Raw genomic sequence first — 19120 nt, 5'->3', positions numbered from 1 at the left:
CTTGCAGGAATGGAATATTTTATCCCACACTACACTTTAAAATCTCGTCCTTTATCTAAACCTTGGTTTTCCAATAAATGTGCTAAGGCTGTTCAAGAGAAGAATGTTGCATATCGTAATTGGCTCGTTCCTAATTCTTCAGTTTCATTTTTTGCATACACCAAAGCTCGCAACAATTGTAAAGCAGTTATTAATCAGTCCAAACTAGAGTTTGAACAGGCTAAGAGTAGAAAACTTGCTTAATGCCTTAATGGTAGCCGAGCATTCTGGTCTCTTGCCAAAGCTATTGGCCGCAACTTTTGCCCATCTCTGCTCCCACCTCTGTTCAAACCAGATGGTTCTGTTGTCACTTCAGCCAAGAATAAAGCTGACCTCCTAGCATCCCATTTTTCTTCCAACTCATGTATTAATGATCTTGGTAAAACACCTCCAACCATTCCCAACACGCTCCATTCAATGCCTTTTGTGGTCTTCTGTCAAAAGGATGTTAGAAGGATTTTGACGAATATTGACGCTAAGAAAGCTCCAGGTCCCGATGGTATTTCTCCACTTGTTCTCAAAACCTGTGCTCCTGATCTTACTCCTATTCTTTGCCGACTTTTTTCACCTTCTTATTCCAAAGGTGTTTTTCCTTCTGCTTGGAAATTTGCTCATATCCAGCCAGTTCCTAAAAAGGGTGACAAATCCCTCCCATCCAATTATCGTCCCATAGCAATCACTTCTACTCTTTCTAAAGTAATGGAGAAATCAATTAACCATCAACTCTTAAACTACCTAGAAACCTTTCGTCTGATCAATGATTGCCAGTACAGATTCCGTCAGTGTCAATCCACTGGTAATATTCTGGCTTATGTTACCCATTTATGGACAAATTCAATGGAAAAGTTCAGTGAAACACAAGCAGTTGCTCTTGACATCTCAAAGGCTTTTGATTGTGTTTAGCCTAAAGGTCTTCTAAACAATCTTCCATCTTATGGTTTGCCAACTGTTTTTAGTAATTGGTTATCCAATTTTCTCTCTGATCATTCACTGAGGGTGATGGTAGATGGCTCTCTGTCTTCTAACTTCTCCACTAATGCCGGTGTCCCCCAAGGTTCAGTTCTTTCCCCCACTCTTTTCCTCTTGTATATTAATGACCTTCTTCCATTGACTGGAAATCGTATCCATAGTTTTGCCGATGATAGCACATTGCATTCCACTTTCCATTTTGAGAAACCTTGTCTTGCTCAATCAGCTTCAACTTCTCAAAAATCTGGTACCAATCCCTTAAATGCCAATCCCCAGGTAATTCTCCAGTGGGGCAAAGACAACTTAGTTGATTTCAACTCTTCTAAAACTCAGTCTTGTCTTATATCTCACAAAAAAAAAAGAATTCTTCTGCTTCTATGCTTATCTTTAGTGACACTCCGATTTCTAGGCAAAATGATATCTCTCTTTTGGGGATTACCCTGACTTCTACTCTCTCTTGACACAAGCACATTACAAATATTGCTTCCTCTGCATCTAAAAAACTTGGTTTTCTCTTTCGCTCTCGGCATTACTTTTCTTCCAAACAGCTGCTCACTCTGTATAAATCGCAAATCCGACCTACCATGGAATATTGTTCCCACATCTGGGGTGGTGCACCCAAAACCTCTCTCAGGCTTCTTGATTCCATTCAGAAGAGGGCAATTAGGTTAATTAATGATTTATCTTTAACAAAGTCTGTCCACTCGCTGTCTCATAGACATACTGTTTCTGCTGCATTCCTCTTCTACAGATACTTCCATGGGCACTGTTCTTCTGAATTGGGTTCTATAATTCTCGCTCTCTCTCTTTCAGAACAGTCCGAACATGTGCTGCCGCCAGCCAACATCCATTTACTGTCCAACTCCAAACTCACAGAACCAACTTCTCATCTTCCTCATTTATTCATTCAACTGCCGTTTTCTGGAACAACCTTCCTTCATACGTATTTCCTGAAAATTACAGTCTACAGAAGTTCAAGTCCAATGTCAACAAATATCTTCTTTCGTCTTCTCACCCTCCAACCCAAGCACGGTACTAAGTACTACAGGTTCTAATACCTCTCGTGTTTGGGGTTTACATAAAAAAAAAAAAAAAAAAACCACAAGCCGATAAAGTGAAAATGAGAATAAAATTTATTGTACTGAAATATAAATTTGCTGCCAAAATAAATGGAAATAAAACATTGGAGGCAAATAGCTGCTATGGATTAAAGGATGGTTGAGTGGGAGAAGACAGAGTGGAAATCAATGGACACTGCTCTTCGTGGACTATTGTTATTAGTGGAATCCCTTATGGTTCAGTGTTGGGTCCATTGTTTTCTGTATTTATAAAGGATACTGATGATGGTATATCAGGGTTAATGTCCAAGTTTGCAGATGATACGGAGGTTGGCAGGGTTGTGAAGGACACTAATGACAGTATGCCGCTGCAACAGGATCTAGAAAAGTTGAGCAGATGGGCTGAGAGGTGGCAAATGAAGTTTAACATTGACAAATGTAAATTACCACATATAGCAGTGACTATGGGGAAGCAGTAACCCCAAAGTAACGTATCAACTCTGTGGTACTATGTTGACAGTGGTAGAGAATGAAAAGGACCTGGGGGGTAATTGTGCAGTCCGATATGAAGTTTTCTGAGCAGTGCAGATGGTCTGCAAGAGTAGCTCATGGTGTCTTGTCAATGATATACAAGAATTTTTCTAGCAGGGATAAGGAGGTGATTATCCCCTTGTATAAGACAATGGTCAGGCCACACCTTGAGTACTGTATACAGGTCTGGAGGCCTCATTTTATGAAGGATGTAGAACTGCTGGAGTGAGTGTAGAGAGGGGCAACAAGATTAGTGAATGGAACAACTCTCGTCCTCAAACTCTGTTTGAGGATGAGAGTTTCCTGTGCGGATGTGCCTTTCTGCCGCTCTTGGACCAGAGAAGTTTTTTCTGATTTATTTTCTGCTTTATTAGTTTAAATTGACATATTAACTTATTTCTAGAGTAGCTTTATATTCCTATTTAAAGTAACTTAGATAGAGATTTGTAGGTATTACTTAGTATCGGGAAGGGTATCAAATCCACGTGTTTACCGTTCATAAACAGCCGCCATTGTTACGTGAAAATTAATCAGTAAAATCTATTAATCTTGTCGAACTTCATTGGCAATTAAATTGTACTTTTAACTATACATATAACCACTTAGGTTACGGAACATAAATAATTAGTAAAAATTAATAATTAATACATAACTTGATACGGAAGTTATATAAAGGGATTTCGTAGATAACACTCGTTACTGAAACGCGATACAGCATATCCGGAATTCGATAGCATTAGCTTTGTATAGTATAGTGCATAATATAATATTGTCAATTAATCAGTAGATCTATTAATCTCTTAAACTTCATTGTCAATTAAATTGTACTTTTAACTATATATATATATAACGACTTGGAGTACAAACGTAACAAATAATTAATAAATACTTGATACGGAAGTTATATAAAGGGAACTCGTAGATAACACTCGATACTGAAAAATAAATATATCGTTATAACTGTGTTAAGATACAAGTTTAAGGTTTTAATTTTGTTCTGAAATTGTAATTTTATTGACATTTAAATCGAAATCATGACTCTGACCAGAGCAGCAAAGCAAAAGGCTCAAGCTAATGGGAGTGCTGTGACTCAGGGGAGAACTGAGGGGGGGCAGTTGCCCTCTGAATCACATCCTTTTAAGATGCACTGTTTGCTTGATGTTTGCGGAGCAATCTGGTACGGGACATGATACTGCCATGGGGCATGTCTTTGTGTGTGCACGATGCAAGGAGTGCAAGGAAATTAGGCGACAACTCGGTGTTGTTACAGGCCTATATGAGACCTTGAAGGACAGGGTGGATGCCCTCGAAGGAAATAAATTGAGGGGCCCATCAAGCTCTCATCTGCCCACATCAACGCCAGAGCTTGCACTTGGTCATCTTGCAACACAGAGGCAGCCACCAAGGCAGAATGCGCTGGTCCCACAGGAACTAGTAGTTGTTGGTGACTCTATTGTCAGGGAAACGGGGAACATGCTTTGTAAAAAGGATAGGTGGAACAGGACCAGGGTATGTCTGCCAGGGGCAAAGGTTGATGACGTTGTAGAGCAGATATCATCTTTTAAGGGCACAAAAGGTGATATAGTTGTACATGTTGGCACTAATGATATTAAGAGTAGAAGACCAGCGGAATTACTTAACAAGTACAGGTCACTGTTGAAAAAAAGCCGTGAAGTAGGGTTGAATTTGAAAGTGTCTGCAATTCTGCCCAGACACGATAGGAGGGAGTATATGATGAGAGAGCCTTGTCGATCAATTCGGCCCTGGAAAGAGTGTGCAAGGCTCAAGGGGTAGAATTTTTTTCAGACTGGAATGTACTTGTTAACAGGAGAGATTGCTTCTACAGGGATGGGATACACTTAAATAGAAAGGATGCAAGAATATTTGCTGATGCTATCGAGGCAGTGTTAGGTGGGTTGGAAAACTGCTAGCTTGGGGGGAGACAAAGACTAATGGATTAACAGTAGCCACTGGCAGAGGTGAAAGAGATTCTTGCACTGCTTCTATTGGAATGAGCAGAAGCCTGAAAAACAAGATGCAGAATATTTCATAGACTGCTGGAAGTCATTGCGGTACAAGTAAACACATGGGTTGTGTTAGGGTAGCTAAGAATAGAAAGAGGTGCATGTATACTTGCGTGTACACCAATGCTAGGAGTTTAGTAAATAAATTTGATGAATTTGAGGTATTGCTCAAAACATCAAAGGCAGATATTGTTGGGATATCAGAGACGTGGTGTCACACAGATATAAGGAATGCAGAACTGGAATTTGGGGAGTACAATGTGTATAGAAAGGATAGCAGGACAGGAGGGGAGGAGGGGTTATGCTATTAGTTAAAAAAACACATAAAATCCAAGGAAGTGAAGCCAGTCGACATTGATGGACAGGGCAGTGTCGAGTCAGTTTGGTGTGACATAAGCATAGGTAAATCAAAATTGAGAGTAGGAGTGTGCTATAGGCCTAATGACTCTGATGAGTATAATAAGATACTGTACAGGGAAATAGAATGGGCCAGTAAATCAGAGAGTCTTATAATGGGGAAATTTTAATTTCCCAGATATTGACTGGAATTTGTGGGTTGGTCACTCACACACTAGCAAGGCTTTTGTGGATTTATTGGATGATTGTTTTCTACACCAGCATGTTCGGGAGGCAACTAGAGGGAGTAATATTCTTGATCTGATTATCAGTAGTGATTCTTCATGCATTAGGAATCTGCAGATAAAGGAACCACTGGGTGGCAGTGATCACAGTGTGCTGAAGTGGAATTTACTCAAGGAGGTAACTACCATCAGAGGTAAAGGGAAGGGTTTTTGCTTTCGTAAAGGCGACTATGATGGTCTGAGACAGTATTTAAATTCTATACAGTGGGACCAACTGATGATGTTACCAGCAGCAAATTCAAAATGGGAAGCATTCAAGGAACTAATCTTGGAAGCTACCAGGCTTTACATACCAACCAAGAAATATTGTTCAAGGTTCAGGCCTAAATGGTTCTCAGATGAACTAATGAGACATATGGCAGAGAAGAAAAATGCATGGGATACATACAAATTAATGGGTGACATGGAAGCCTATGATAGATATAAGTTGGTCTGTAACCAAGTCACAAAGGAGATTAGGCAGGCAAATGCAGATTATGAGAAATCCTTGGCAAAGGACGCAAAGAAAAACAGAAAAGAGTTCTTTACCTATTTAAACTCAAGAAGGAAAGGGATTAATCAGATTGGTCCACTGGATGTTGATGGTTCAACAGTTGAGGATCCAGCTCAGGTGGATAACAATCTAAACGAGTATTTTGCATCTACATTCACACTTGAGGAGTTATTCAGGAAGGGGAATGTCGTAGGTGAAGTAAACATTGGCAGTGAGCTAGATTATTTTCTAATAACTGAGAGGAAAGTGGAGGAGAAATTGTTGAGGATAAACATAAAAAAGGCACCCAGGGTGGATGGGATCTATCCAGTTATATTAAAGGAGGCAGCAAAGGAAGTAAGCAAACCCCTAGCCATAATTATGAGAGCTTCTTTGGACTCAGGGGAGGTACCCATGGACTGGAGATGTGCAAATGTAACCCCAATTCACAAAGGAGGATCAAAGGCTGACACAAGTAATTATAGACCTGTTAGTTTAACTTTGGTTCCAGGAAAATTAATGGAGGCACTGGTTAAAGAAGCACTGCAGGATCATCTGGACAAGAATTCAGTTATAGCTCAGACACAGCATGGTTTTGTTAAGGGCAGGTCTTGTCTGACCAATTTGATTGGATACTATGATGTAGTCACAAAAGAACTGGATGCAGGGAATAACTTTGATATTATATATTTGGATCTTAGAAAGGCTTTTGATACTGTTGCGCATGGAAGACTGCTGCACAAATTGGAGAAGTGTGGCATTGGAGGCAAATTGCTGCTATGGATAAAGGGATGGTTGAGTGGCAGAAGACAGTGGTAATCAATGGACACTGCTCAACGTGGACTAATGTTATTAGTGGAGTTCCTCAGGGTTCAGTGTTGGGTCCATTGTTGTTTTCTGTATTTATAAATAAATGATATTGATGATGGTGTATCAGGCTTAATGTCCAAGTTTGCAGACGATACCAAGGTTGGCAGGGTTGTTAAGGACACTACTGATACTATGCTGTTGCAATAGGATCTGGAAAGGTTGAGCAGATGGGCTGAGAGGTGGCAAATGAAGTTTAACATTGACAAATGTAAAGTACTACATATGGGAAACAGTAACCCCAGATCAACGTATCAACTCTGTGGTACTACGCTGACAGTGGTAGAGAATGAAAAGGACCTGGGGGTAATTGTGCAGGCAGATATGAAGTTCTCTGAGCAGTGCAGACGAGCTGCAAGAGTAGCTCATGGTGTCTTGTCAATGATATACAGGAATTTTTCTAGCAGGGACAGGGATGTGATTATTCCCTTGTATAAGGCATTGGTCAGGCCACACCTTGAGTACTGTATACAGGTCTGAAGGCCTCATTTCAAGAAGGATGTAGAGCTGCTGGAACGAGTAGAGAGAAGGGCAACAAGATTAGTGAATGGAACAAAGGGTTGCTCTTACGAAGAAAGGCTTAAGTTTTGCAAATTACAGAGCCTGGAGACTAGGCATCGGCGAGGTGATCTGATAGAGGTGTATAAGGCTTTGAATGGCTTGAGCATGCTCAATGCCGTTGGGATTCTTCCTCTTGCTCAGAATAATCACCTGAGAGGGCATAAATTCAAATTGAGGAAGGACGGATGTCGGATAGATGTGCGGAAATTTGCCTTTAGCCAGCGGGCAGTTGGTTTGTGGAATAGACTCCCATCGCTTGTTGTTGAAGTTGATAGCCTAAACAAATTTAAGGCTCAGCTGGACAGGTATTTCAAACGAAGAGGGGTGAAATGGGAGTAGTGGTTTTTTTTTTTTTTTGGCTGATGCTGAATAAGCTTGCTTTCTTGCATCATATGCCTCTACTAATGCTAGCAAAGGGTTGCTCTTAAGAAGAAAGGCTTAAATTTTGAAAATTAGTGTCTGGAGACTGGGCACTTGTGAGGTGATCTGATTGAGGTGTATAAAGCCTTGAACCATTTGAGCATGCTCAATGCTAATGGATTCTTCCTCCTGCTCAGAATAATCACCTGAGAGGGCATAAATTTAAATTGAGGAAAGGCTGTTGTAGGATAGATGTGTGGAAGTTTGCCTTTTTAATAGGGGTAGTTGATTGATGGAACAGACTTCCATGTTTTGTTGTGGAAGTTGATAGCCTAAATAAATTTAAGACTGAGTTGGACAGGTATTTAGAATGAACAAAGGGGTGAAATGGGAGCTTTTTTTTTTTTTTTTTTGGCTGATGCTGCATAACTTGCTTTCTTGCATCATATGCTAATGCTAGCTTCCACTACAACAGATGGAAGTATGTTCCAGCAATCAACTACCTACTGGCTAAAGGCAAACTTCCACACATTTATTCTTCAACTGTATTTCTTCAATTTTAATCTATGCCCCCTCACGTTCTTAATCATCAATGCTGATGGGAAGCATCCCAATCCGCATTGAGCCTGCCCAAACCATTCAAAGCCTTATACACCTCAATCAGATCATCTCACAGGTGCCTAGTCTCCAGATGCTGCAAGTTTCAGAACTTAAGCCTTTCTTCGTAAGCATATACCCTTGTTCCTCTCGCCAATCTTGTTGCCCTTCTCTGTTCTCATTCTAGCAGCTCTACATCATTCGTAAAATGGGACCTCCAGACCTGTACGCAGTACTCAAGGTGTGGTAATAATTGTTGCCTGTCAGTCCCCTATTCAGACTACAGGCAAGTAATACACAAAAAGATTCACACCTTGTGGCAAGGTACATGGAATAGACAGACTACAAATAAATTACAATTGAACCAACTGTAATTGAACCGTGGCACTTTAGTCTGCGCAGAAATCATAAGGAGGAAGTTGTTCTAGCATGGACCCGCATAGGACAGTCATCTGAGACATTCTTTCTTGCTGAGGGCTGATGACCCTCCTATATGTGAGTCCTGTGATGCAGTTTTATCCCTGAAACATATTTTAATCCAGTGCCCAGATTTTAATAATATGCACTTTACCGCTTTTAATCATCTGACTGAACCTTGTACACTCAGTCAGATTTTATCCGACAATGACAAGGTGTCAGCTCTTTAATTTTTTACAGCTTACTAATTTATGTACATTTATATAAAATAAGCTTTATATTTTTAGAATATATATCACCTTTTAAACTTACACCTAATCTTTTGACCAGATAACCTCTTTTAAAGTTACCAGAATCTATTTTTACCTTTTTCTTGGTGCATAATAGCCACTGCTGCTAATGCGCCAGTAAAATTTCAAACCAAACCAAACTCAAGGTGTGGCCTGACCATTCCCTTATACAAAGGGATAATCACCTCCTTGTCTCTGCTAGTAAAATTCCTATATATATCATTGACAAAACTTAATGACCTGCTCTAGCAGCCTGCTCAGAGAACTTCATACCTGACTGCACAATTACCCCCAGGTCTTTTTCATTCTCCACCTCCCTGAGTGTAGTACCACACATTTGGTACATTTCTCTTGGGTTACTGCTACTCATATGCAGTACTTTGCATTTGTCAATGTTAAACTTCAGTTGCCACTTCTCAGCCCATCTGCCTAACTTTTCTAGATCCTGCTGCAAAAGATAATAAAGAACTCTGAATTAATGCAATCACTAATATTAACGAAATCCATGTTTTGACTGAATTTTAAAATAGAATATGAAAGTCTTTTGGGGAGTACTACTGTAATCTAAAAGCTTAAACTTACAAATGCCATTAATTAAATGATAAAAATGAGTAGTTTAAAATGAAAAGTTTGAAAAAATCTAAGAAGTTCTTTGAGAACACTAAGTTTAAGACCAAAAAAGTATATTATGAATCAATTGTACATTGAAAATATATCTTGTTGAATGAGTAGAATAGAAAAGTCACCTAAATTAGATTTAACAGATATTTATTTAAGGTATACCCAGTATAAAATAAAATAAAATAAAATATTTCCAGAAGCTTTCGGAACTCGTGTCCCTTTCTCAACTGACAGAATTTTTGAATACATTACAAGCAAAGTGTGGCACGTTACTCATTCGTCATTGTTGTAGCACGGACGTGTGCTGCCTTGCGCCAGTGATCATCCATCAATAAAACGGTTGTCTCCAGGATTGGATGTATACGCATGCCTTTCTGGCGATTTAATGCCTTAGGGTTGTTCATTATGTTTAGTGACTCTAGCCATAGGCGGTGGCGATAGTGTCGCGCGTGGTCCACTATCTCAAAGTCGCGCTTGGGGTCAAGATCGTGGTTGGTAGCCCAAAAATGTTCTGCAAGCGCGGACTGGTCAGTTTCGGCAAGCCGGATTGCTCTGTCGTGTTCCGTGAGGCGATCCTGGAGACCGTCTCGATGTCTCACCTACGTAGCAACTGTTACAGGCCCTACAGGTGATACGGTACACTACATTGCTGCGTAAGACAGGTGTGACAGGGGTCTTCACACTGGAGACAAGTGAACGTAGGTTCCTACCTGGTAATTGTACACATTTTATGTTGTAACTTCTCAGGATCTTCGAGATACGTCCTGACACTCCTGGATAGTACGGAATGTAGGCGGATGATATGCCGACTTGCTTCGGAGGTCTTGGGTTGGAAGTAAGTTCTTGTGCCTGTAACAAGCATCTGTTTAGTACATGGGATGGATAACCGCATCTGGTTAAGTCCGCCTTCACACGGGAGATCTCGTTACGTCTAATTGTGTCGGTGCTGGAATGGCTCCAGGCCCTGGAGAACAGGGTGCGGGCAGTGCTATTGAGATGGCTTGGAGCGTGGCCGGACCCGTAGTTGGTGAATTGACCGCACCACATGGGTTTGCGGTATACTGAGGTCTCTAGATGTGGGCCTACGCGATGCACTAGCACGTCCAGAAACGGGAGCGAACCGTCCACCTCTGATTCTACGGTAAACTTGATGAAATTGGATAGAGAGTTGAGGTATTCTAGTAGTACCGTTTCAGAACCACGTGGTATTATGGTAAAAATATCGTCGACATATCTACACCACGTTGTAATAGGTGTAGGTGGGTTCTGGTGTATCTGCTTCTCCAGATCTTCCATGGCGATGTTAGCTACTACGGAACTGACAGGGGCACCCATAGCAGTGCCATGTACTTGTTTGTAGAGTGAGTCTTCAAAGGTGAAGATGCTGCTAGAGAGGCATAGGTCTCAACCTATGCCTCTCTAGCAGCATCTTCACCTTTGAAGACTCACTCTACAAACAAGTACATGGCACTGCTATGGGTGCCCCTGTCAGTTCCGTAGTAGCTAACATCGCCATGGAAGATCTGGAGAAGCAGATACACCAGAACCCACCTACACCTATTACAACGTGGTGTAGATATGTCGACGATATTTTTACCATAATACCACGTGGTTCTGAAACGGTACTACTAGAATACCTCAACTCTCTATCCAATTTCATCAAGTTTACCGTAGAATCAGAGGTGGACGGTTCGCTCCCGTTTCTGGACGTGCTAGTGCATCGCGTAGGCCCACATCTAGAGACCTCAGTATACCGCAAACCCATGTGGTGCGGTCAATTCACCAACTACGGGTCCGGCCACGCTCCAAGCCATCTCAATAGCACTGCCCGCACCCTGTTCTCCAGGGCCTGGAGCCATTCCAGCACCGACACAATTAGACGTAACGAGATCTCCCGTGTGAAGGCGGACTTAACCAGATGCGGTTATCCATCCATGTACTAAACAGATGCTTGTTACAGGCACAAGAACTTACTTCCAACCCAAGACCGAAGCAGTCGGATATCATCGCCTACGTACAACTGTTACAGGCCTACAGGTGATGACGGTACACTAAATTGCTGCGTAAATACAGGTAGTGACAGGGGTGTACAATTACCAGGTAGGAACCTACGTTCACTTGTCTCCAGTGTGAAGACCCCTGTCACACCTGTCTTACGCAGCAATGTAGTGTACCGTATCACCTGTAGGGCCTGTAACAGTTGCTACGTAGGTGAGACATCGAGACGGTCTCCAGGATCGCCTCACGGAACACGACAGAGCAATCCGGCTTGCCGAAACTGACCAGTCCGCGCTTGCAGAACATTTTTGGGCTACCAACCACGATCTTGACCCCAAGCGCGACTTTGAGATAGTGGACCACGCGCGACACTTTCGCCACCGCCTATGGCTAGAGTCACTAAACATAATGAACAACCCTAAGGCATTAAATCGCCAGAAAGGCATGCGTATACATCCAATCCTGGAGACAACCGTTTTATTGATGGATGATCACTGGCGCAAGGCAGCACACGTCCGTGCTACAACAATGACGAATGAGTAACGTGCCACACTTTGCTTGTAATGTATTCAAAAATTCTGTCAGTTGAGAAAGGGACACGAGTTCCGAAAGCTTCTGGAAATATTTTATTTTATTTTATTTTATACTGGGTATACCTTAAATAAATATCTGTTAAACTATGGACCCCAGTACTCCAGGCCCATTTGTCACTAAATTAGATTTGTTTCTCTTTTTGCCTGTTTTTTTCCTTTAGAACAGTGCTTCTCAAAGTGGGCGATATCGCCCCCTGGGGGGGTGTTTGAATTATCCATGGGGGCATTAGACATGAAAGGGGGCAACTGGGAGGCCTTTTAGACCTTCTGAAGTTCAGAAGGTCTAACAGTTGAAGTCTTAGTAAGATATTTAACAATCTGAAATTTATAATAAATGTGCATTAAATATATGATTAGAAATAATTGGTGGTTGAACTTATTATTAAGACCATAAGGATAAAGAGATTTATATTTAAGCGTAAGGATTTCTTCCTGTTTTAACCTCAAATTGAGGTTATGAATTTGTGCCAAAACTGAAATATAAATATTCGAAACGGTATGTGATTGAAAATGTTTAAATTCAATCTCATGTTCTGTGATATTATTTTAAAGTTTGTTGTGGCTATGAGTCCATCGCATCCTGGATGACCAACTTTAAGAATTTCAGAGCATATAATTTACAGAACCCCATTCTTTCTTTGTAAGAAAAGTCTTTTGTAACACCCCCAAAAACATGATTAGTTTTGGAGCCCCTCCAAAACTAATCATGTTGCTCTTCTCTGTACCCTTTCCAGCAGATTGTCCTTCCAAAAATGAGGTTTTCAAACCTAATTTTAGGAAGAATAGTATTCCACATGTGGCCTAATCATTCTCTATGCAACTGGATAATTGTCCCTTTGTCCTTGCTGGAAAGCTTATTATTATTATTAGCCATATAGTGCAAGGAAGCCTGAGGCTTATGCTGAACCAGCCAAAAAAAAATTTGAGTTAGAGAGAGAGAGAGAGAGAGAGAGAGAGAGAGAGAATCAGAAGTAGAAGAGAATCACCAAGAAAGAGAAGAATGATGATATCCAGCTCAGGACCCTGGTGTGCCAAGCCCTTATATCACTGACACAGAATTCCAAGAACTGTTTTAGAACCTACTTGCACTGCTCAGAGAACATCATGTCTGACTGTTTAAATTATCCTGAGTTTAATGCAACCCAAGTGGTATACTGCCTATTTAAGCATTACTGCTATGCAAATACAGGACCTTGCATTTACCAGTGTTAATCCTCAATTGCTGTTTTCCTGTTCAATTGCCCAGTTTATCTAGATCTTTAAGTAGCAAATGCAGATACTCTCATGAACCACTTTGCTCACATTTGAACCATCACCAATAATACATACATAAATATCATTAATAGATTATTAAAAAAAGTAAAGGTCACAAAACCGACCCCTGGAGTACACCACAACTGACTCCATTACTTTTGGCTGATTTTTTAGAACTTCCCCTAAATATAGTTGCTCTCATTATTTTAGCTAAAAAAAAAAAAAAAAACCCACAAATTAGGGTTGAATTTGAAAGTTTCTGCAATTCTGCCCAGGCACACTAAGAAGTAGTATATGACGAGAACCTTGTCAATCAATTCGGCCCTGGAGAGATTGTGCAAGGCTCATAGGGTAAAATTTTTCTCAGCATGGTCTGTGCTTGTTAACTTGAGAGACTGCTTCTACAGGGATGCTATACACTTAAATAGAAAGGGTGCAAGAATATTTGCTGATGCTATTGAGGCAGTGTTAGGTGCTTGAGAAAACCACTAGCTGGAGGGATACACAGACTAATAGATTAACAGTAGCCGATGGCAGAGGTGAACATGATTCTTACATTGCTTCTATTGGAATGAGCAGCAGCCTGAAAAACAATGTGCTTCTGATTTCAAGGACTGCTGGGAGTCATCGCAGAACAGGCTGTGTTAGGGTAACTAAGAGTAAGAACAGGTGATGTATACTTGCATGTAGACCAATGCTAGGAATTTAGTAAATAAATTTGATGAATTTGCTGTGCTGGTCAAAACATCAAATGCAGATATTATTAGGATATCAGAGATGTGGTGTCATACATATAAGGAATTCAGAATTGGAATTGGTGGTGTACAATGCATACAGAAAGGATAGACAAATTAGTAAGGGAGGAGGTGTTATGCTGTTAGTTAAGAAACACAAAATCTAAGGCAGTGCATCCTGTGGGCAAGGCTATGTTGAGTCAGTTTGATGTGAAAAAGCACTGGGAAAGCAAAATTGAGAGGAGGAGGAGTGTGTTATAGGCCTATTGACTCTGATGAGTACAATAAACAACTGTACAGAGAAATAGTGAGCCAATAAATCAGATTGCCTTATAATATGGAATTTTAACTTCCCATATATTGACTGGAACTTGTGGGTTGGTCACTCGCACACTAGCAAGACGAGTGACCAACCCACATTTATTGGATGATTGTTTTCTACAGCAGCATGTTCAAGAGGCAACCAGAGAGGATAATCCTCTTGGTCTAATTATCAGTAGTGATTTTTCATGCATTAAGAATCTGCAGATAAAGGAACCACCTAGTGGTTCCTTTATCTGGCAGTGATAAAGTGGTGAAGTGGGATTTACTCAAAGTTGTAACTGCCCTCATATGGACTGGGCTGGGTAAAGAGCAGGGCCAGATTTATGCACAAGCTAGAGCTTAGGGGCCCCTCTGTGTCAGTATAGAAAAAATAAATAATTTATAAATAATGAACATCGGTATACAAAAAAATGAAAATTATTGTTGTTATTATAGACTTTTTGCTTTTCTCCTTTTACTTGTTGTGGAAAACTATTTATTGCAATATACTTTTTGTTGTGTTTACATTGAAATATTTGGAATCAATAAATTACAAATGTGCCAATGGTAAGCATCAAATCTGAGATTGTTTACTTACTTATAGGCCAACGAGAGATGCATCTAAATTGCCGAACCTTTGATCCTTGCATTTCACATTCTGAAACTGAAACTGATAAGTGTATTGGGAGGAAACCTTGTAATTATCTTTTATCCCGTGGTGTTCAGAGATCAGAATAAACAATCACCAGGCAGATTAAAGCATTTATTCAGTCACTCCAAAGCATGCAGTTTCATTAAATTTGTGGTTTTAAGGTTCATTTGCCATTTTCACAACAACATTCTACCTTTGTCTATTGCTTTATTTCTATACAGTGAACAGAAAATGGCCATCGCTGACCACGAATAAAATGTATTATTCATGGCCAGCAATGGCCATGAATAATACATTTTATAACCCTTTTATATGGATCTGTTCTGTTCTGTTTTGGTTTGTGGTATGAAAATTTGTTGCAAAGTTACTTGAAGGAGTAACTTGGGAAAACAAAACAAATTCAGACAATCGCAGAATTTTTCATTTGCTTTGTTGCAGAGAAAAAAAAAGTTCTCTCGCTGTTATTCAGAATCATGTTGTTTGGTTTTTTAGGAGCATTAGCAACTAAGGCCATATTGCTCCCGGGATATGCGGTGGTCATTCCCTGACCTTTCTGCATCCTCCTTATTTGGTGGTCACGGGCTCGAACCCCGGTCTAATCAAGAAGCATGTGCTATGCACTGCTGCCGCTCCTAGCTACAGAGGTGCCACCAGAATCATGTATTATTCTGTAAGTCTAAATTTTCAAGTGCACTGATTCTACAAGTTTCTCAGAGGACGAAAATAAATACCCATTACCACCATTCCTTTCTAACTTGTGTGGCTGAAGACATAATTTATTAATTTAATTAATTTATTTTTTTTTTCATAGTCTATTTAGTAAATTTTAGTAAGTTTATTTAGTCAATTTATTATTTGTTTTTATTAGTCTACATGATGGACCATTCACAAATTATGAATGATCCATGATGTGTCAGCAATCACAAATGCTGTCCAGTTTTGATGCTAATATATGTTACTCATTGCTGAAGATTTATATATTTATTCATTTATTATTATTGTTTTTTACTATTCTTTACATTTTGTTACAATTTGACAGAACAATTTGTAATTTTATTACTCTGGTGTTGGCAATTTTTTTTTATAAAATTGACATAAAATTATTAAATTACATCAAAGCATAATTTTTCTTGCTTTAGTGCAAAATTTGTGATAATTTCATAAAGGCTGTTTTACTAGCAAGTTCATGTTCAAGTTCATTGAAAGGTGACATAGATATAATGTGTATTCTCATTGTGATGTCGATCTCAAATAATCCTTGACAAGTTTTTACTTGCTAAAAGTCCTTTCAGCAGTGGCTACTATTGTTGGCATTGTAAGGAATATTTTAAGAGCTTTTTCAATATTTGGATAGGTTTCTTGCAACTCCCATTTAGCCAATACATTTAAAATATCTAAGTGATATATTGTATGTGGATTGTTGTTTTCTAATATTTCAATTATTTGGTGTTTAGAGCATTTGATTTCAATTTTAAATCAGTCTTGATTAATTTCAGGGGTTTTTTATCCGACAATAAAATAGCTTTAGTTTCTAAATCCTCTTGTCATTGAATGGAACGCTTCACCAGTTAAAAAATTAAAGCCTTCTGCTCTCTTTTTTAGAGATTCAAACCTTTCATTTAACTGCATTATAATAGAACCAATTATTGAAAAACAAGAAATTTTTATTCCAAAGTTGGATGATTCATCTTCAGCATGCACGCCTAGAAATTTTTTTTGTTTCCCCTTCCTCTTTTCAGCTGGTGCTATTTTAATTTTTTTGAAAGTTTCCTCAATTTCAGTAAAAACAAATTTTATTATTTCTTAGCTTCTAAAAATAAACTGCAAGTTCCTTAATTAAAATGGATGATCGATAAATATCCTGTGTTTTTTTTTTTTTTTTTGCACTGATATGTTGACTCTATTCTTTCCAGTATCAAATTCTACAGGCTTAAAAACACAAACTTATAACTACTCATTTGACAGTGCAATAATTTAGCAAGAGATAATACATCACTAAGTAAATCATCTTTCATTTTGTCTAATATTAAAATAATTTGTTCGAGTTTCCTATATACTTATGGCATTTTCTTTTAAACACCATTTTGTATTGGTATGTCTCTTCAGGCTGATTTTTATGACCGATGATAGTGTTTCCCATCTGCTAGTGGGTGAAGAGAAGAAATTGTACAATGGATATAATTCTGAAAAATATATCTGCATTAATGCTGGCTGTCTGTGGTTGCGTATCAAATTAAGATTATATGCACAACATCCACTATACCAAACAAAGGAATTCTCCTTTTGGAATATGGCTTGGACACCTTTGTACTTTCTTGACATATTGCCACCATTATTGTTGCCTTGACCATGCCTATTTTCAATTAATAGGCCATCTTGAATTAGTTTTTCCTTAATTTCTTATACAATTCCCTCTCCTGTTTTTTGTATTGTGTTTATGAAATCGACGAACCTTTCTTCAATTGTATATTTATTGTCTAAAAATTGTACATACCGAATAATTGCTGTTAACTGGTCTCTGTGTGATACATCTGGATTGTTATCAAATATTATACTATAATATTTAGCTATTTGGATTTCTTTTATTATTTCACTTTGTACTTTTTATGCTAACAAATTAATAAATTCAGTTTGAATTTCTGGTGATAAATAATTAGTGTGGTGTTTAATATGTGATTCCAGGGCATTTTTCATACCAACATCAAATTGACTGACAACGATCAAATTTAAAAATATACCACAATTTTTTTTTTCTTCAGTATCGATATTAATATCATGTCCATCATGAAATGCCAAATTATTTTCAGCACAGAGCAATACACATTTTAATATTATTTTTAATATATGGCGGCATTTTAAAATTTCATTTCTTAGTGCTGCTTGTGCAACGTCAATTAGTCCACCTTTTTGAAGACTGTTTTCTAATAATTTCCATTTTGTGAAATTGTTCATGTGTTGTAATGAATTCTCATGAAATAGAACATGTGGATTTAGATGTTTCCAGTCCATAAATCCATCTGAGCTAGAAAATTGAGCATTATTTGTGCCAGATATAAATAAGAGGCTATTTCAGTTGCATCATCGTTTGTTTCATCCTCATTTGAATTATATTCATTTTTGTTGTCACTTTCAGGTGAAAGTGACAACAAAAATTTCGCTAGTCACTTTCAGGTGAAAGTGACTAGCAAAATGTTTTTTTTTTTTTTTTTTAATTTCCTCTTTATGCAGTCATTCTACACGGTACTGATGTCTGCTTTTTTTCTTTGGTGGCATGTCTAAAATTAATTGGGCTTTTGTTTTATTTAAATTATAAATCACAATATTCATGATTACCTGTTTATATAGCAAGCACAAAAAACACTGTACATACATTATTTATAACTTCTAACATTCAGTATCATAGAACATACAGTGCATGAATTGCGACTGCTATGTATTCGAGCATGTGCTGATGATCAATCCCCTGATTGGTCCCTTGAAAGTTACATTCTGGATTTAAAATAGATCTATGCTGCTATGCAGTACGTACTCAGATTTAAAGATGCATGCAGGCTTGAATTGCCCTCTGAAAACATGTCATTTGGCACAAAAATTAATTTTCATCCCACCCCTCTGCTCTCATCCTGACTGATACCGGTGCCATTGGCACCTGCCCAATGCCAAGGAGTTCCTACACTACTGCCTCTGATAGGCACTTTTTTCCCTAAATAACTGTGTGACAGTCCTATGTTCATTATGCACATGCACACTACACAACCTTATATATAGCATTGCCAGTTTAGCGGGTATTTTTTTCTTTAATCTTGAATCTGAGTTAACCATATTTGTCACAAGTTTCTGTGGTGTATGTAAACATATGTATTATGTAATTGGAGAATCATTACAGAAACTTTGGCACCTCCATAGCCAGGTGAGCAGGAGCAGCAGTGCGTAGCATATGCTTCTTGATTAGACTGGGGTTCGAGCCTGTGACCACCAAATATGGAGGATGCAGAAAGGTCAGGGAATGACCACCACATATCCCCTAATGCTCCTAAAAACCAAATAACAAACAAACAAACAGAAACTTTAAATGTGATTGGCACTCTGGGGAAAAAAAAAAATAAGAAAACACTTCTCAAACTATTCATTAATCTAGA

At 38.8% G+C, this 19120-nt stretch overlaps 1 protein-coding gene across 3 annotated transcripts in view; it reads left to right on the top strand.

The window, feature by feature from the left end:
• LOC150090911 (acid ceramidase-like) overlaps positions 1-19120 on the top strand; it is a 243837-nt gene that overhangs the window by 167980 nt on the left and 56737 nt on the right. The gene's annotated exons all lie outside the window — the stretch shown is intronic.

The sequence above is a fragment of the Mastigoproctus giganteus genome, chromosome 1, assembly GCF_048544385.1.
Source record: "Mastigoproctus giganteus isolate SK-2022 chromosome 1, ASM4854438v1, whole genome shotgun sequence".
Taxonomy (NCBI): domain Eukaryota; kingdom Metazoa; phylum Arthropoda; class Arachnida; order Uropygi; family Thelyphonidae; genus Mastigoproctus; species Mastigoproctus giganteus.
Note: the sequence above shows the minus strand (reverse complement) of the source record. Positions and strands in the feature narration are given on the sequence as shown.